At 40.6% G+C, this 17,517-nt stretch overlaps 1 protein-coding gene and 38 non-coding genes across 39 annotated transcripts in view; 38 read left to right on the top strand and 1 right to left on the bottom strand.

The window, feature by feature from the left end:
- Positions 1-17,517, bottom strand: part of LOC133018967 (cilia- and flagella-associated protein 54-like) — a 69,238-nt gene that overhangs the window by 28,082 nt on the left and 23,639 nt on the right. The window lies entirely within an intron of this gene.
- trnah-gug (transfer RNA histidin (anticodon GUG)) lies at positions 277-348 on the top strand. The gene has a single exon. It is a non-coding gene; the product is annotated as a tRNA-His (tRNA).
- trnah-gug (transfer RNA histidin (anticodon GUG)) lies at positions 976-1,047 on the top strand. Its single transcript has one exon. It is a non-coding gene; the product is annotated as a tRNA-His (tRNA).
- Positions 1,280-1,352, top strand: trnar-acg (transfer RNA arginine (anticodon ACG)). The gene has a single exon. It is a non-coding gene; the product is annotated as a tRNA-Arg (tRNA).
- trnah-gug (transfer RNA histidin (anticodon GUG)) lies at positions 1,676-1,747 on the top strand. Its single transcript has one exon. It is a non-coding gene; the product is annotated as a tRNA-His (tRNA).
- trnar-acg (transfer RNA arginine (anticodon ACG)) lies at positions 1,980-2,052 on the top strand. The gene has a single exon. It is a non-coding gene; the product is annotated as a tRNA-Arg (tRNA).
- On the top strand, positions 2,376-2,447 carry trnah-gug (transfer RNA histidin (anticodon GUG)). The gene has a single exon. It is a non-coding gene; the product is annotated as a tRNA-His (tRNA).
- Positions 2,680-2,752, top strand: trnar-acg (transfer RNA arginine (anticodon ACG)). Its single transcript has one exon. It is a non-coding gene; the product is annotated as a tRNA-Arg (tRNA).
- On the top strand, positions 3,076-3,147 carry trnah-gug (transfer RNA histidin (anticodon GUG)). The gene has a single exon. It is a non-coding gene; the product is annotated as a tRNA-His (tRNA).
- Positions 3,380-3,452, top strand: trnar-acg (transfer RNA arginine (anticodon ACG)). Its single transcript has one exon. It is a non-coding gene; the product is annotated as a tRNA-Arg (tRNA).
- On the top strand, positions 3,776-3,847 carry trnah-gug (transfer RNA histidin (anticodon GUG)). Its single transcript has one exon. It is a non-coding gene; the product is annotated as a tRNA-His (tRNA).
- trnar-acg (transfer RNA arginine (anticodon ACG)) lies at positions 4,080-4,152 on the top strand. Its single transcript has one exon. It is a non-coding gene; the product is annotated as a tRNA-Arg (tRNA).
- trnah-gug (transfer RNA histidin (anticodon GUG)) lies at positions 4,476-4,547 on the top strand. The gene has a single exon. It is a non-coding gene; the product is annotated as a tRNA-His (tRNA).
- On the top strand, positions 4,780-4,852 carry trnar-acg (transfer RNA arginine (anticodon ACG)). Its single transcript has one exon. It is a non-coding gene; the product is annotated as a tRNA-Arg (tRNA).
- trnah-gug (transfer RNA histidin (anticodon GUG)) lies at positions 5,176-5,247 on the top strand. Its single transcript has one exon. It is a non-coding gene; the product is annotated as a tRNA-His (tRNA).
- On the top strand, positions 5,480-5,552 carry trnar-acg (transfer RNA arginine (anticodon ACG)). The gene has a single exon. It is a non-coding gene; the product is annotated as a tRNA-Arg (tRNA).
- Positions 5,876-5,947, top strand: trnah-gug (transfer RNA histidin (anticodon GUG)). The gene has a single exon. It is a non-coding gene; the product is annotated as a tRNA-His (tRNA).
- Positions 6,575-6,646, top strand: trnah-gug (transfer RNA histidin (anticodon GUG)). The gene has a single exon. It is a non-coding gene; the product is annotated as a tRNA-His (tRNA).
- Positions 6,879-6,951, top strand: trnar-acg (transfer RNA arginine (anticodon ACG)). Its single transcript has one exon. It is a non-coding gene; the product is annotated as a tRNA-Arg (tRNA).
- Positions 7,275-7,346, top strand: trnah-gug (transfer RNA histidin (anticodon GUG)). The gene has a single exon. It is a non-coding gene; the product is annotated as a tRNA-His (tRNA).
- On the top strand, positions 7,579-7,651 carry trnar-acg (transfer RNA arginine (anticodon ACG)). The gene has a single exon. It is a non-coding gene; the product is annotated as a tRNA-Arg (tRNA).
- Positions 7,945-8,016, top strand: trnah-gug (transfer RNA histidin (anticodon GUG)). Its single transcript has one exon. It is a non-coding gene; the product is annotated as a tRNA-His (tRNA).
- trnar-acg (transfer RNA arginine (anticodon ACG)) lies at positions 8,249-8,321 on the top strand. The gene has a single exon. It is a non-coding gene; the product is annotated as a tRNA-Arg (tRNA).
- On the top strand, positions 8,645-8,716 carry trnah-gug (transfer RNA histidin (anticodon GUG)). Its single transcript has one exon. It is a non-coding gene; the product is annotated as a tRNA-His (tRNA).
- On the top strand, positions 8,949-9,021 carry trnar-acg (transfer RNA arginine (anticodon ACG)). Its single transcript has one exon. It is a non-coding gene; the product is annotated as a tRNA-Arg (tRNA).
- trnah-gug (transfer RNA histidin (anticodon GUG)) lies at positions 9,345-9,416 on the top strand. The gene has a single exon. It is a non-coding gene; the product is annotated as a tRNA-His (tRNA).
- On the top strand, positions 9,649-9,721 carry trnar-acg (transfer RNA arginine (anticodon ACG)). Its single transcript has one exon. It is a non-coding gene; the product is annotated as a tRNA-Arg (tRNA).
- trnah-gug (transfer RNA histidin (anticodon GUG)) lies at positions 10,045-10,116 on the top strand. Its single transcript has one exon. It is a non-coding gene; the product is annotated as a tRNA-His (tRNA).
- On the top strand, positions 10,744-10,815 carry trnah-gug (transfer RNA histidin (anticodon GUG)). The gene has a single exon. It is a non-coding gene; the product is annotated as a tRNA-His (tRNA).
- Positions 11,443-11,514, top strand: trnah-gug (transfer RNA histidin (anticodon GUG)). The gene has a single exon. It is a non-coding gene; the product is annotated as a tRNA-His (tRNA).
- On the top strand, positions 12,142-12,213 carry trnah-gug (transfer RNA histidin (anticodon GUG)). The gene has a single exon. It is a non-coding gene; the product is annotated as a tRNA-His (tRNA).
- trnah-gug (transfer RNA histidin (anticodon GUG)) lies at positions 12,841-12,912 on the top strand. Its single transcript has one exon. It is a non-coding gene; the product is annotated as a tRNA-His (tRNA).
- Positions 13,540-13,611, top strand: trnah-gug (transfer RNA histidin (anticodon GUG)). Its single transcript has one exon. It is a non-coding gene; the product is annotated as a tRNA-His (tRNA).
- Positions 13,844-13,916, top strand: trnar-acg (transfer RNA arginine (anticodon ACG)). Its single transcript has one exon. It is a non-coding gene; the product is annotated as a tRNA-Arg (tRNA).
- On the top strand, positions 14,544-14,616 carry trnar-acg (transfer RNA arginine (anticodon ACG)). The gene has a single exon. It is a non-coding gene; the product is annotated as a tRNA-Arg (tRNA).
- On the top strand, positions 14,940-15,011 carry trnah-gug (transfer RNA histidin (anticodon GUG)). The gene has a single exon. It is a non-coding gene; the product is annotated as a tRNA-His (tRNA).
- On the top strand, positions 16,018-16,090 carry trnar-acg (transfer RNA arginine (anticodon ACG)). Its single transcript has one exon. It is a non-coding gene; the product is annotated as a tRNA-Arg (tRNA).
- trnah-gug (transfer RNA histidin (anticodon GUG)) lies at positions 16,414-16,485 on the top strand. The gene has a single exon. It is a non-coding gene; the product is annotated as a tRNA-His (tRNA).
- Positions 17,387-17,459, top strand: trnar-acg (transfer RNA arginine (anticodon ACG)). Its single transcript has one exon. It is a non-coding gene; the product is annotated as a tRNA-Arg (tRNA).

Below are 17,517 nucleotides of genomic sequence, written 5' to 3'. Positions count from 1 at the left end.
TCTCTTTCAAAATCTACTGGGTATTTGAGTCACCTCTCCAACTGATAGGTTAAAGTCCTGTTGCCATAAGACAAAAAGGACAGAGAACCCTTCTGTAACAGCTTTCAATAACTCAATCTTGTTATTTGGATTTCTTCTTAATCATTTTGATTCATTCAAAACAATAAAAGTGGGATAAGATAGAATATCTCAAACAGGCAAAATAATAGAATTTGTGTTATTCAACCTTGTTAGTTTACTAAAGCAATAAAGAGCCCCTCTTCATCAAGCCAACTGGCCGTGATCGTATAGAGGTTAGTACTCTGCGTTGTGGCCGCAGCAACCCCGGTTCGAATCCGGGTCACGGCAAAACTACAGACAGGCCTTCCCTTTTTATTTTCATGCATAAGGTACTGTAGTTCCTACTTCAATCTCAAAACATTTCAACTCAAAAGAGCCAACGTAGTTTTCTAAATGAAATCCTGTATTGAAATTGACAGGTCAGTCGACCAACCTTCTCTCTCCTTTTTCGAAAAAGACAGGACGTCAACCGTTGCCATGCAACTCTTCTTTACCTGTGCCTAGCAGTGACACATAACAAGGGCTAGTGGTGAATGGATAACGCGTCTGACTACGGATCAGAAGATTCTAGGTTCGACTCCTGGCTAGCTCGGAACAAACTTTAATTTGTCACTTCTCCAAATCTCGGTCTCTACTCAGTCTCTTTCAAAATCTACTGGGTATTTGAGTCACCTCTCCAACTGATAGGTTAAAGTCCTGTTGCCATAAGACAAAAAGGACAAAGAACCCTTCTGTAACAGCTTTCAATAACTCAATCTTGTTATTTGGATTTCTTCTTAATCATTTTGATTCATTCAAAACAATAAAAGTGGGATAAGATAGAATATGTCAAACAGGCAAATTAATAGAATTTGTGTTATTCAACCTTGTTAGTTTACTAAAGCAATAAAGAGCCCCTCTTCATCAAGCCAACTGGCCGTGATCGTATAGAGGTTAGTACTCTGCGTTGTGGCCGCAGCAACCCCGGTTCGAATCCGGGTCACGGCAAAACTACAGACAGGCCTTCCCTTTTTATTTTCATGCTTAAGGTACTGTAGTTCCTACTTCAATCTCAAAACATTTCAACTCAAAAGAGCCAACGTAGTTTTCTAAATGAAATCCTGTATTGAAATTGACAGGTCAGTCGACCAACCTTCTCTCTCCTTTTTCGAAAAAGACAGGACGTCAACCGTTGCCATGCAACTCTTCTTTTCCTGTGCCTAGCAGTGACACATAACAAGGGCTAGTGGCGCAATGGATAACGCGTCTGACTACGGATCAGAAGATTCTAGGTTCGACTCCTGGCTAGCTCGGAACAAACTTTAATTTGTCACTTCTCCAAATCTCGGTCTCTACTCAGTCTCTTTCAAAATCTACTGGGTATTTGAGTCACCTCTCCAACTGATAGGTTAAAGGCCTGTTGCCATAAGACAAAAAGGACAAAGAACCCTTCTGTAACAGCTTTCAATAACTCAATCTTGTTATTTGGATTTCTTCTTAATCATTTTGATTCATTCAAAACAATAAAAGTGGGATAAGATAGAATATCTCAAACAGGCAAAATAATAGAATTTGTGTTATTCAACCTTGTTAGTTTACTAAAGCAATAAAGAGCCCCTCTTCATCAAGCCAACTGGCCGTGATCGTATAGAGGTTAGTACTCTGCGTTGTGGCCGCAGCAACCCCGGTTCGAATCCGGGTCACGGCAAAACTACAGACAGGCCTTCCCTTTTTATTTTCATGCTTAAGGTACTGTAGTTCCTACTTCAATCTCAAAACATTTCAACTCAAAAGAGCCAACGTAGTTTTCTAAATGAAATCATGTATTGAAATTGACAGGTCAGTCGACCAACCTTCTCTCTCCTTTTTCGAAAAAGACAGGACGTCAACCGTTGCCATGCAACTCTTCTTTTCCTGTGCCTAGCAGTGACACATAACAAGGGCTAGTGGCGCAATGGATAACGCGTCTGACTACGGATCAGAAGATTCTAGGTTCGACTCCTGGCTAGCTCGGAACAAACTTTAATTTGTCACTTCTCCAAATCTCGGTCTCTACTCAGTCTCTTTCAAAATCTACTGGGTATTTGAGTCACCTCTCCAACTGATAGGTTAAAGTCCTGTTGCCATAAGACAAAAAGGACAAAGAACCCTTCTGTAACAGCTTTCAATAACTCAATCTTGTTATTTGGATTTCTTCTTAATCATTTTGATTCATTCAAAACAATAAAAGTGGGATAAGATAGAATATCTCAAACAGGCAAAATAATAGAATTTGTGTTACTCAACCTTGTTAGTTTACTAAAGCAATAAAGAGCCCCTCTTCATCAAGCCAACTGGCCGTGATCGTATAGAGGTTAGTACTCTGCGTTGTGGCCGCAGCAACCCCGGTTCGAATCCGGGTCACGGCAAAACTACAGACAGGCCTTCCCTTTTTATTTTCATGCATAAGGTACTGTAGTTCCTACTTCAATCTCAAAACAATTCAACTCAAAAGAGCCAACGTAGTTTTCTAAATGAAATCCTGTATTGAAATTGACAGGTCAGTCGACCAACCTTCTCTCTCCTTTTTCGAAAAAGACAGGACGTCAACCGTTGCCATGCAACTCTTCTTTTCCTGTGCCTAGCAGTGACACATAACAAGGGCTAGTGGCGCAATGGATAACGCGTCTGACTACGGATCAGAAGATTCTAGGTTCGACTCCTGGCTAGCTCGGAACAAACTTTAATTTGTCACTTCTCCAAATCTCGGTCTCTACTCAGTCTCTTTCAAAATCTACTGGGTATTTGAGTCACCTCTCCAACTGATAGGTTAAAGTCCTGTTGCCATAAGACAAAAAGGACAGAGAACCCTTCTGTAACAGCTTTCAATAACTCAATCTTGTTATTTGGATATCTTCTTAATCATTTTGATTCATTCAAAACAATAAAAGTGGGATAAGATAGAATATCTCAAACTGGCAAAATAATAGAATTTGTGTTATTCAACCTTGTTAGTTTACTAAAGCAATAAAGAGCCCCTCTTCATCAAGCCAACTGGCCGTGATCGTATAGAGGTTAGTACTCTGCGTTGTGGCCGCAGCAACCCCGGTTCGAATCCGGGTCACGGCAAAACTACAGACAGGCCTTCCCTTTTTATTTGCATGCTTAAGGTACTGTAGTTCCTACTTCAATCTCAAAACAATTCAACTCAAAAGAGCCAACGTAGTTTTCTAAATGAAATCATGTATTGAAATTGACAGGTCAGTCGACCAACCTTCTCTCTCCTTTTTCGAAAAAGACAGGACGTCAACCGTTGCCATGCAACTCTTCTTTTCCTGTGCCTAGCAGTGACACATAACAAGGGCTAGTGGCGCAATGGATAACGCGTCTGACTACGGATCAGAAGATTCTAGGTTCGACTCCTGGCTAGCTCGGAACAAACTTTAATTTGTCACTTCTCCAAATCTCGGTCTCTACTCAGTCTCTTTCAAAATCTACTGGGTATTTGAGTCACCTCTCCAACTGATAGGTTAAAGTCCTGTTGCCATAAGACAAAAAGGACAGAGAACCCTTCTGTAACAGCTTTCAATAACTCAATCTTGTTATTTGGATTTCTTCTTAATCATTTTGATTCATTCAAAACAATAAAAGTGGGATAAGATAGAATATCTCAAACAGGCAAAATAATAGAATTTGTGTTATTCAACCTTGTTAGTTTACTAAAGCAATAAAGAGCCCCTCTTCATCAAGCCAACTGGCCGTGATCGTATAGAGGTTAGTACTCTGCGTTGTGGCCGCAGCAACCCCGGTTCGAATCCGGGTCACGGCAAAACTACAGACAGGCCTTCCCTTTTTATTTTCATGCATAAGGTACTGTAGTTCCTACTTCAATCTCAAAACATTTCAACTCAAAAGAGCCAACGTAGTTTTCTAAATGAAATCATGTATTGAAATTGACAGGTCAGTCGACCAACCTTCTCTCTCCTTTTTCGAAAAAGACAGGACGTCAACCGTTGCCATGCAACTCTTCTTTTCCTGTGCCTAGCAGTGACACATAACAAGGGCTAGTGGCGCAATGGATAACGCGTCTGACTACGGATCAGAAGATTCTAGGTTCGACTCCTGGCTAGCTCGGAACAAACTTTAATTTGTCACTTCTCCAAATCTCGGTCTCTACTCAGTCTCTTTCAAAATCTACTGGGTATTTGAGTCACCTCTCCAACTGATAGGTTAAAGTCCTGTTGCCATAAGACAAAAAGGACAAAGAACCCTTCTGTAACAGCTTTCAATAACTCAATCTTGTTATTTGGATTTCTTCTTAATCATTTTGATTCATTCAAAACAATAAAAGTGGGATAAGATAGAATATCTCAAACAGGCAAAATAATAGAATTTGTGTTACTCAACCTTGTTAGTTTACTAAAGCAATAAAGAGCCCCTCTTCATCAAGCCAACTGGCCGTGATCGTATAGAGGTTAGTACTCTGCGTTGTGGCCGCAGCAACCCCGGTTCGAATCCGGGTCACGGCAAAACTACAGACAGGCCTTCCCTTTTTATTTTCATGCATAAGGTACTGTAGTTCCTACTTCAATCTCAAAACAATTCAACTCAAAAGAGCCAACGTAGTTTTCTAAATGAAATCCTGTATTGAAATTGACAGGTCAGTCGACCAACCTTCTCTCTCCTTTTTCGAAAAAGACAGGACGTCAACCGTTGCCATGCAACTCTTCTTTTCCTGTGCCTAGCAGTGACACATAACAAGGGCTAGTGGCGCAATGGATAACGCGTCTGACTACGGATCAGAAGATTCTAGGTTCGACTCCTGGCTAGCTCGGAACAAACTTTAATTTGTCACTTCTCCAAATCTCGGTCTCTACTCAGTCTCTTTCAAAATCTACTGGGTATTTGAGTCACCTCTCCAACTGATAGGTTAAAGTCCTGTTGCCATAAGACAAAAAGGACAGAGAACCCTTCTGTAACAGCTTTCAATAACTCAATCTTGTTATTTGGATATCTTCTTAATCATTTTGATTCATTCAAAACAATAAAAGTGGGATAAGATAGAATATCTCAAACTGGCAAAATAATAGAATTTGTGTTATTCAACCTTGTTAGTTTACTAAAGCAATAAAGAGCCCCTCTTCATCAAGCCAACTGGCCGTGATCGTATAGAGGTTAGTACTCTGCGTTGTGGCCGCAGCAACCCCGGTTCGAATCCGGGTCACGGCAAAACTACAGACAGGCCTTCCCTTTTTATTTGCATGCTTAAGGTACTGTAGTTCCTACTTCAATCTCAAAACAATTCAACTCAAAAGAGCCAACGTAGTTTTCTAAATGAAATCATGTATTGAAATTGACAGGTCAGTCGACCAACCTTCTCTCTCCTTTTTCGAAAAAGACAGGACGTCAACCGTTGCCATGCAACTCTTCTTTTCCTGTGCCTAGCAGTGACACATAACAAGGGCTAGTGGCGCAATGGATAACGCGTCTGACTACGGATCAGAAGATTCTAGGTTCGACTCCTGGCTAGCTCGGAACAAACTTTAATTTGTCACTTCTCCAAATCTCGGTCTCTACTCAGTCTCTTTCAAAATCTACTGGGTATTTGAGTCACCTCTCCAACTGATAGGTTAAAGTCCTGTTGCCATAAGACAAAAAGGACAGAGAACCCTTCTGTAACAGCTTTCAATAACTCAATCTTGTTATTTGGATTTCTTCTTAATCATTTTGATTCATTCAAAACAATAAAAGTGGGATAAGATAGAATATCTCAAACAGGCAAAATAATAGAATTTGTGTTATTCAACCTTGTTAGTTTACTAAAGCAATAAAGAGCCCCTCTTCATCAAGCCAACTGGCCGTGATCGTATAGAGGTTAGTACTCTGCGTTGTGGCCGCAGCAACCCCGGTTCGAATCCGGGTCACGGCAAAACTACAGACAGGCCTTCCCTTTTTATTTTCATGCATAAGGTACTGTAGTTCCTACTTCAATCTCAAAACATTTCAACTCAAAAGAGCCAACGTAGTTTTCTAAATGAAATCCTGTATTGAAATTGACAGGTCAGTCGACCAACCTTCTCTCTCCTTTTTCGAAAAAGACAGGACGTCAACCGTTGCCATGCAACTCTTCTTTACCTGTGCCTAGCAGTGACACATAACAAGGGCTAGTGGTGAATGGATAACGCGTCTGACTACGGATCAGAAGATTCTAGGTTCGACTCCTGGCTAGCTCGGAACAAACTTTAATTTGTCACTTCTCCAAATCTCGGTCTCTACTCAGTCTCTTTCAAAATCTACTGGGTATTTGAGTCACCTCTCCAACTGATAGGTTAAAGTCCTGTTGCCATAAGACAAAAAGGACAGAGAACCCTTCTGTAACAGCTTTCAATAACTCAATCTTGTTATTTGGATATCTTCTTAATCATTTTGATTCATTCAAAACAATAAAAGTGGGATAAGATAGAATATCTCAAACTGGCAAAATAATAGAATTTGTGTTATTCAACCTTGTTAGTTTACTAAAGCAATAAAGAGCCCCTCTTCATCAAGCCAACTGGCCGTGATCGTATAGAGGTTAGTACTCTGCGTTGTGGCCGCAGCAACCCCGGTTCGAATCCGGGTCACGGCAAAACTACAGACAGGCCTTCCCTTTTTATTTGCATGCTTAAGGTACTGTAGTTCCTACTTCAATCTCAAAACAATTCAACTCAAAAGAGCCAACGTAGTTTTCTAAATGAAATCATGTATTGAAATTGACAGGTCAGTCGACCAACCTTCTCTCTCCTTTTTCGAAAAAGACAGGACGTCAACCGTTGCCATGCAACTCTTCTTTTCCTGTGCCTAGCAGTGACACATAACAAGGGCTAGTGGCGCAATGGATAACGCGTCTGACTACGGATCAGAAGATTCTAGGTTCGACTCCTGGCTAGCTCGGAACAAACTTTAATTTGTCACTTCTCCAAATCTCGGTCTCTACTCAGTCTCTTTCAAAATCTACTGGGTATTTGAGTCACCTCTCCAACTGATAGGTTAAAGTCCTGTTGCCATAAGACAAAAAGGACAGAGAACCCTTCTGTAACAGCTTTCAATAACTCAATCTTGTTATTTGGATTTCTTCTTAATCATTTTGATTCATTCAAAACAATAAAAGTGGGATAAGATAGAATATCTCAAACAGGCAAAATAATAGAATTTGTGTTATTCAACCTTGTTAGTTTACTAAAGCAATAAAGAGCCCCTCTTCATCAAGCCAACTGGCCGTGATCGTATAGAGGTTAGTACTCTGCGTTGTGGCCGCAGCAACCCCGGTTCGAATCCGGGTCACGGCAAAACTACAGACAGGCCTTCCCTTTTTATTTTAATGCTTAAGGTACTGTAGTTCCTACTTCAATCTCAAAACATTTCAACTCAAAAGAGTCAACGTAGTTTTCTAAATGAAATCCTGTATTGAAATTGACAGGTCAGTCGACCAACCTTCTCTCTCCTTTTTCGAAAAAGACAGGACGTCAACCGTTGCCATGCAACTCTTCTTTTCCTGTGCCTAGCAGTGACACATAACAAGGGCTAGTGGCGCAATGGATAACGCGTCTGACTACGGATCAGAAGATTCTAGGTTCGACTCCTGGCTAACTCGGAACAAACTTTAATTTGTCACTTCTCCAAATCTCGGTCTCTACTCAGTCTCTTTCAAAATCTACTGGGTATTTGAGTCACCTCTCCAACTGATAGGTTAAAGTCCTGTTGCCATAAGACAAAAAGGACAGAGAACCCTTCTGTAACAGCTTTCAATAACTCAATCTTGTTATTTGGATATCTTCTTAATCATTTTGATTCATTTAAAACAATAAACAAAATAATAGAATTTGTGTTATTCAACCTTGTTAGTTTACTAAAGCAATAAAGAGCCCCTCTTCATCAAGCCAACTGGCCGTGATCGTATAGAGGTTAGTACTCTGCGTTGTGGCCGCAGCAACCCCGGTTCGAATCCGGGTCACGGCAAAACTACAGACAGGCCTTCCCTTTTTATTTTCATGCATAAGGTACTGTAGTTCCTACTTCAATCTCAAAACATTTCAACTCAAAAGAGCCAACGTAGTTTTCTAAATGAAATCATGTATTGAAATTGACAGGTCAGTCGACCAACCTTCTCTCTCCTTTTTCGAAAAAGACAGGACGTCAACCGTTGCCATGCAACTCTTCTTTTCCTGTGCCTAGCAGTGACACATAACAAGGGCTAGTGGCGCAATGGATAACGCGTCTGACTACGGATCAGAAGATTCTAGGTTCGACTCCTGGCTAGCTCGGAACAAACTTTAATTTGTCACTTCTCCAAATCTCGGTCTCTACTCAGTCTCTTTCAAAATCTACTGGGTATTTGAGTCACCTCTCCAACTGATAGGTTAAAGTCCTGTTGCCATAAGACAAAAAGGACAAAGAACCCTTCTGTAACAGCTTTCAATAACTCAATCTTGTTATTTGGATTTCTTCTTAATCATTTTGATTCATTCAAAACAATAAAAGTGGGATAAGATAGAATATCTCAAACAGGCAAAATAATAGAATTTGTGTTACTCAACCTTGTTAGTTTACTAAAGCAATAAAGAGCCCCTCTTCATCAAGCCAACTGGCCGTGATCGTATAGAGGTTAGTACTCTGCGTTGTGGCCGCAGCAACCCCGGTTCGAATCCGGGTCACGGCAAAACTACAGACAGGCCTTCCCTTTTTATTTTCATGCATAAGGTACTGTAGTTCCTACTTCAATCTCAAAACAATTCAACTCAAAAGAGCCAACGTAGTTTTCTAAATGAAATCCTGTATTGAAATTGACAGGTCAGTCGACCAACCTTCTCTCTCCTTTTTCGAAAAAGACAGGACGTCAACCGTTGCCATGCAACTCTTCTTTTCCTGTGCCTAGCAGTGACACATAACAAGGGCTAGTGGCGCAATGGATAACGCGTCTGACTACGGATCAGAAGATTCTAGGTTCGACTCCTGGCTAGCTCGGAACAAACTTTAATTTGTCACTTCTCCAAATCTCGGTCTCTACTCAGTCTCTTTCAAAATCTACTGGGTATTTGAGTCACCTCTCCAACTGATAGGTTAAAGTCCTGTTGCCATAAGACAAAAAGGACAGAGAACCCTTCTGTAACAGCTTTCAATAACTCAATCTTGTTATTTGGATATCTTCTTAATCATTTTGATTCATTCAAAACAATAAAAGTGGGATAAGATAGAATATCTCAAACTGGCAAAATAATAGAATTTGTGTTATTCAACCTTGTTAGTTTACTAAAGCAATAAAGAGCCCCTCTTCATCAAGCCAACTGGCCGTGATCGTATAGAGGTTAGTACTCTGCGTTGTGGCCGCAGCAACCCCGGTTCGAATCCGGGTCACGGCAAAACTACAGACAGGCCTTCCCTTTTTATTTGCATGCTTAAGGTACTGTAGTTCCTACTTCAATCTCAAAACAATTCAACTCAAAAGAGCCAACGTAGTTTTCTAAATGAAATCATGTATTGAAATTGACAGGTCAGTCGACCAACCTTCTCTCTCCTTTTTCGAAAAAGACAGGACGTCAACCGTTGCCATGCAACTCTTCTTTTCCTGTGCCTAGCAGTGACACATAACAAGGGCTAGTGGCGCAATGGATAACGCGTCTGACTACGGATCAGAAGATTCTAGGTTCGACTCCTGGCTAGCTCGGAACAAACTTTAATTTGTCACTTCTCCAAATCTCGGTCTCTACTCAGTCTCTTTCAAAATCTACTGGGTATTTGAGTCACCTCTCCAACTGATAGGTTAAAGTCCTGTTGCCATAAGACAAAAAGGACAGAGAACCCTTCTGTAACAGCTTTCAATAACTCAATCTTGTTATTTGGATTTCTTCTTAATCATTTTGATTCATTCAAAACAATAAAAGTGGGATAAGATAGAATATCTCAAACAGGCAAAATAATAGAATTTGTGTTATTCAACCTTGTTAGTTTACTAAAGCAATAAAGAGCCCCTCTTCATCAAGCCAACTGGCCGTGATCGTATAGAGGTTAGTACTCTGCGTTGTGGCCGCAGCAACCCCGGTTCGAATCCGGGTCACGGCAAAACTACAGACAGGCCTTCCCTTTTTATTTTCATGCATAAGGTACTGTAGTTCCTACTTCAATCTCAAAACATTTCAACTCAAAAGAGCCAACGTAGTTTTCTAAATGAAATCCTGTATTGAAATTGACAGGTCAGTCGACCAACCTTCTCTCTCCTTTTTCGAAAAAGACAGGACGTCAACCGTTGCCATGCAACTCTTCTTTACCTGTGCCTAGCAGTGACACATAACAAGGGCTAGTGGTGAATGGATAACGCGTCTGACTACGGATCAGAAGATTCTAGGTTCGACTCCTGGCTAGCTCGGAACAAACTTTAATTTGTCACTTCTCCAAATCTCGGTCTCTACTCAGTCTCTTTCAAAATCTACTGGGTATTTGAGTCACCTCTCCAACTGATAGGTTAAAGTCCTGTTGCCATAAGACAAAAAGGACAGAGAACCCTTCTGTAACAGCTTTCAATAACTCAATCTTGTTATTTGGATATCTTCTTAATCATTTTGATTCATTCAAAACAATAAAAGTGGGATAAGATAGAATATCTCAAACAGGCAAAATAATAGAATTTGTGTTATTCAACCTTGTTAGTTTACTAAAGCAATAAAGAGCCCCTCTTCATCAAGCCAACTGGCCGTGATCGTATAGAGGTTAGTACTCTGCGTTGTGGCCGCAGCAACCCCGGTTCGAATCCGGGTCACGGCAAAACTACAGACAGGCCTTCCCTTTTTATTTTCATGCATAAGGTACTGTAGTTCCTACTTCAATCTCAAAACATTTCAACTCAAAAGAGCCAACGTAGTTTTCTAAATGAAATCCTGTATTGAAATTGACAGGTCAGTCGACCAACCTTCTCTCTCCTTTTTCGAAAAAGACAGGACGTCAACCGTTGCCATGCAACTCTTCTTTACCTGTGCCTAGCAGTGACACATAACAAGGGCTAGTGGTGAATGGATAACGCGTCTGACTACGGATCAGAAGATTCTAGGTTCGACTCCTGGCTAGCTCGGAACAAACTATAATTTGTCACTTCTCCAAATCTCGGTCTCTACTCAGTCTCTTTCAAAATCTACTGGGTATTTGAGTCACCTCTCCAACTGATAGGTTAAAGTCCTGTTGCCATAAGACAAAAAGGACAAAGAACCCTTCTGTAACAGCTTTCAATAACTCAATCTTGTTATTTGGATTTCTTCTTAATCATTTTGATTCATTCAAAACAATAAAAGTGGGATAAGATAGAATATGTCAAACAGGCAAATTAATAGAATTTGTGTTATTCAACCTTGTTAGTTTACTAAAGCAATAAAGAGCCACTCTTCATCAAGCCAACTGGCCGTGATCGTATAGAGGTTAGTACTCTGCGTTGTGGCCGCAGCAACCCCGGTTCGAATCCGGGTCACGGCAAAACTACAGACAGGCCTTCCCTTTTTATTTTCATGCATAAGGTACTGTAGTTCCTACTTCAATCTCAAAACATTTCAACTCAAAAGAGCCAACGTAGTTTTCTAAATGAAATCCTGTATTGAAATTGACAGGTCAGTCGACCAACCTTCTCTCTCCTTTTTCGAAAAAGACAGGACGTCAACCGTTGCCATGCAACTCTTCTTTACCTGTGCCTAGCAGTGACACATAACAAGGGCTAGTGGTGAATGGATAACGCGTCTGACTACGGATCAGAAGATTCTAGGTTCGACTCCTGGCTAGCTCGGAACAAACTTTAATTTGTCACTTCTCCAAATCTCGGTCTCTACTCAGTCTCTTTCAAAATCTACTGGGTATTTGAGTCACCTCTCCAACTGATAGGTTAAAGTCCTGTTGCCATAAGACAAAAAGGACAGAGAACCCTTCTGTAACAGCTTTCAATAACTCAATCTTGTTATTTGGATATCTTCTTAATCATTTTGATTCATTCAAAACAATAAAAGTGGGATAAGATAGAATATCTCAAACAGGCAAAATAATAGAATTTGTGTTATTCAACCTTGTTAGTTTACTAAAGCAATAAAGAGCCCCTCTTCATCAAGCCAACTGGCCGTGATCGTATAGAGGTTAGTACTCTGCGTTGTGGCCGCAGCAACCCCGGTTCGAATCCGGGTCACGGCAAAACTACAGACAGGCCTTCCCTTTTTATTTTCATGCATAAGGTACTGTAGTTCCTACTTCAATCTCAAAACATTTCAACTCAAAAGAGCCAACGTAGTTTTCTAAATGAAATCCTGTATTGAAATTGACAGGTCAGTCGACCAACCTTCTCTCTCCTTTTTCGAAAAAGACAGGACGTCAACCGTTGCCATGCAACTCTTCTTTACCTGTGCCTAGCAGTGACACATAACAAGGGCTAGTGGTGAATGGATAACGCGTCTGACTACGGATCAGAAGATTCTAGGTTCGACTCCTGGCTAGCTCGGAACAAACTATAATTTGTCACTTCTCCAAATCTCGGTCTCTACTCAGTCTCTTTCAAAATCTACTGGGTATTTGAGTCACCTCTCCAACTGATAGGTTAAAGTCCTGTTGCCATAAGACAAAAAGGACAAAGAACCCTTCTGTAACAGCTTTCAATAACTCAATCTTGTTATTTGGATTTCTTCTTAATCATTTTGATTCATTCAAAACAATAAAAGTGGGATAAGATAGAATATGTCAAACAGGCAAATTAATAGAATTTGTGTTATTCAACCTTGTTAGTTTACTAAAGCAATAAAGAGCCACTCTTCATCAAGCCAACTGGCCGTGATCGTATAGAGGTTAGTACTCTGCGTTGTGGCCGCAGCAACCCCGGTTCGAATCCGGGTCACGGCAAAACTACAGACAGGCCTTCCCTTTTTATTTTCATGCATAAGGTACTGTAGTTCCTACTTCAATCTCAAAACATTTCAACTCAAAAGAGCCAACGTAGTTTTCTAAATGAAATCCTGTATTGAAATTGACAGGTCAGTCGACCAACCTTCTCTCTCCTTTTTCGAAAAAGACAGGACGTCAACCGTTGCCATGCAACTCTTCTTTACCTGTGCCTAGCAGTGACACATAACAAGGGCTAGTGGTGAATGGATAACGCGTCTGACTACGGATCAGAAGATTCTAGGTTCGACTCCTGGCTAGCTCGGAACAAACTTTAATTTGTCACTTCTCCAAATCTCGGTCTCTACTCAGTCTCTTTCAAAATCTACTGGGTATTTGAGTCACCTCTCCAACTGATAGGTTAAAGTCCTGTTGCCATAAGACAAAAAGGACAAAGAACCCTTCTGTAACAGCTATCAATAACTCAATCTTGTTATTTGGATTTCTTCTTAATCATTTTGATTCATTCAAAACAATAAAAGTGGGATAAGATAGAATATGTCAAACAGGCAAATTAATAGAATTTGTGTTATTCAACCTTGTTAGTTTACTAAAGCAATAAAGAGCCCCTCTTCATCAAGCCAACTGGCCGTGATCGTATAGAGGTTAGTACTCTGCGTTGTGGCCGCAGCAACCCCGGTTCGAATCCGGGTCACGGCAAAACTACAGACAGGCCTTCCCTTTTTATTTTCATGCTTAAGGTACTGTAGTTCCTACTTCAATCTCAAAACATTTCAACTCAAAAGAGCCAACGTAGTTTTCTAAATGAAATCCTGTCTTGAAATTGACAGGTCAGTCGACCAACCTTCTCTCTCCTTTTTCGAAAAAGACAGGACGTCAACCGTTGCCATGCAACTCTTCTTTTCCTGTGCCTAGCAGTGACACATAACAAGGGCTAGTGGCGCAATGGATAACGCGTCTGACTACGGATCAGAAGATTCTAGGTTCGACTCCTGGCTAGCTCGGAACAAACTTTAATTTGTCACTTCTCCAAATCTCGGTCTCTACTCAGTCTCTTTCAAAATCTACTGGGTATTTGAGTCACCTCTCCAACTGATAGGTTAAAGTCCTGTTGCCATAAGACAAAAAGGACAGAGAACCCTTCTGTAACAGCTTTCAATAACTCAATCTTGTTATTTGGATATCTTCTTAATCATTTTGATTCATTCAAAACAATAAAAGTGGGATAAGATAGAATATCTCAAACAGGCAAAATAATAGAATTTGTGTTATTCAACCTTGTTAGTTTACTAAAGCAATAAAGAGCCCCTCTTCATCAAGCCAACTGGCCGTGATCGTGTAGAGGTTAGTACTCTGCGTTGTGGCCGCAGCAACCCCGGTTCGAATCCGGGTCACGGCAAAACTACAGACAGGCCTTCCCTTTTTATTTGCATGCTTAAGGTACTGTAGTTCCTACTTCAATCTCAAAACATTTCAACTCAAAAGAGCCAACGTAGTTTTCTAAATGAAATCCTGTATTGAAATTGACAGGTCAGTCGACCAACCTTCTCTCTCCTTTTTCGAAAAAGACAGGACGTCAACCGTTGCCATGCAACTCTTCTTTTCCTGTGCCTAGCAGTGACACATAACAAGGGCTAGTGGCGCAATGGATAACGCGTCTGACTACGGATCAGAAGATTCTAGGTTCGACTCCTGGCTAGCTCGGAACAAACTTTAATTTGTCACTTCTCCAAATCTCGGTCTCTACTCAGTCTCTTTCAAAATCTACTGGGTATTTGAGTCACCTCTCCAACTGATAGGTTAAAGTCCTGTTGCCATAAGACAAAAAGGACAAAGAACCCTTCTGTAACAGCTTTCAATAACTCAATCTTGTTATTTGGATTTCTTCTTAATCATTTTGATTCATTCAAAACAATAAAAGTGGGATAAGATAGAATATCTCAAACAGGCAAAATAATAGAATTTGTGTTATTCAACCTTGTTAGTTTACTAAAGCAATAAAGAGCCCCTCTTCATCAAGCCAACTGGCCGTGATCGTATAGAGGTTAGTACTCTGCGTTGTGGCCGCAGCAACCCCGGTTCGAATCCGGGTCACGGCAAAACTACAGACAGGCCTTCCCTTTTTATTTTCATGCATAAGGTACTGTAGTTCCTACTTCAATCTCAAAACATTTCAACTCAAAAGAGCCAACGTAGTTTTCTAAATGAAATCCTGTATTGAAATTGACAGGTCAGTCGACCAACCTTCTCTCTCCTTTTTCGAAAAAGACAGGACGTCAACCGTTGCCATGCAACTCTTCTTTACCTGTGCCTAGCAGTGACACATAACAAGGGCTAGTGGTGAATGGATAACGCGTCTGACTACGGATCAGAAGATTCTAGGTTCGACTCCTGGCTAGCTCGGAACAAACTATAATTTGTCACTTCTCCAAATCTCGGTCTCTACTCAGTCTCTTTCAAAATCTACTGGGTATTTGAGTCACCTCTCCAACTGATAGGTTAAAGTCCTGTTGCCATAAGACAAAAAGGACAAAGAACCCTTCTGTAACAGCTTTCAATAACTCAATCTTGTTATTTGGATTTCTTCTTAATCATTTTGATTCATTCAAAACAATAAAAGTGGGATAAGATAGAATATGTCAAACAGGCAAATTAATAGAATTTGTGTTATTCAACCTTGTTAGTTTACTAAAGCAATAAAGAGATAGAATATCTCAAACAGGCAAAATAATAGAATTTGTGTTATTCAACCTTGTTAGTTTACTAAAGCAATAAAGAGCCCCTCTTCATCAAGCCAACTGGCCGTGATCGTATAGAGGTTAGTACTCTGCGTTGTGGCCGCAGCAACCCCGGTTCAAATCCGGGTCACGGCAAAACTACAGACAGGCCTTCCCTTTTTATTTTCATGCTTAAGGTACTGTAGTTCCTACTTCAATCTCAAAACATTTCAACTCAAAAGAGCCAACGTAGTTTTATAAATGAAATCCTGTATTGAAATTGACAGGTCAGTCGACCAACCTTCTCTCTCCTTTTTCGAAAAAGACAGGACGTCAACCGTTGCCATGCAACTCTTCTTTTCCTGTGCCTAGCAGTGACACATAACAAGGGCTAGTGGCGCAATGGATAACGCGTCTGACTACGGATCAGAAGATTCTAGGTTCGACTCCTGGCTAGCTCGGAACAAACTTTAATTTGTCACTTCTCCAAATCTCGGTCTCTACTCAGTCTCTTTCAAAATCTACTGGGTATTTGAGTCACCTCTCCAACTGATAGGTTAAAGTCCTGTTGCCATATGACAAAAAGGACAAAGAACCCTTCTGTAACAGCTTTCAATAACTCAATCTTGTTATTTGGATTTCTTCTTAATCATTTTGATTCATTCAAAACAATAAAAGTGGGATAAGATAGAATATCTCAAACAGGCAAAATAATAGAATTTGTGTTATTCAACCTTGTTAGTTTACTAAAGCAATAAAGAGCCCCTCTTCATCAAGCCAACTGGCCGTGATAGTATAGAGGTTAGTACTCTGCGTTGTGGCCGCAGCAACCCCGGTTCGAATCCGGGTCACGGCAAAACTACAGACAGGCCTTCCCTTTTTATTTTCATGCATAAGGTACTGTAGTTCCTACTTCAATCTCAAAACATTTCAACTCAAAAGAGCCAACGTAGTTTTCTAAATGAAATCCTGTATTGAAATTGACAGGTCAGTCGACCAACCTTCTCTCTCCTTTTTCGAAAAAGACAGGACGTCAACCGTTGCCATGCAACTCTTCTTTTCCTGTGCCTAGCAGTGACACATAACAAGGGCTAGTGGTGAATGGATAACGCGTCTGACTACGGATCAGAAGATTCTAGGTTCGACTCCTGGCTAGCTCGGAACAAACTTTAATTTGTCACTTCTCCAAATCTCGGTCTCTACTCAGTCTCTTTCAAAATCTACTGGGTATTTGAGTCACCTCTCCAACTGATAGGTTAAAGTCCTGTTGCCATAAGACAAAAAGGACAAAGAACCCTTCTGTAACAGCTTTCAATAACTCAATCTTGTTATTTGGATTTCTTCTTAATCATTTTGATTCATTTAAAACAATAAACAAAATAATAGAATTTGTGTTATTCAACCTTTTTAGTTTACTAAAGCAATAAAGAGCCCCTCTTCATCAAGCCAACTGGCCGTGATCGTATAGAGGTTTGTACTCTGCGTTGTGGCCGCAGCAACCCCGGTTCGAATCCGGGTCACGGCAAAACTACAGACAGGCCTTCCCTTTTTATTTTCATGCTTAAGGTACTGTAGTTCCTACTTCAATCTCAAAACATTTCAACTCAAAAGAGTCAACTTAGTTTTCTAAATGAAATCCTGTATTGAAATTGACAGGTCAGTCGACCAACCTTCTCTCTCCTTTTTCGAAAAAGACAGGACGTCAACCGTTGCCATGCAACTCTTCTTTTCCTGTGCCTAGCAGTGACACATAACAAGGGCTAGTGGCGCAATGGATAACGCGTCTGACTACGGATCAGAAGATTCTAGGTTCGACTCCTGGCTAGCTCGGAACAAACTTTAATTTGTCACTTCTCCAAATCTCGGTCTCTACTCAGTCTCTTTCAAA

Source organism: Limanda limanda, chromosome 14 (assembly GCF_963576545.1).
Source record: "Limanda limanda chromosome 14, fLimLim1.1, whole genome shotgun sequence".
NCBI lineage: Eukaryota > Metazoa > Chordata > Actinopteri > Pleuronectiformes > Pleuronectidae > Limanda > Limanda limanda.
The sequence above is the reverse complement of the archived record's forward strand: the minus strand, read 5'-3'. Positions and strand labels throughout refer to the sequence as shown.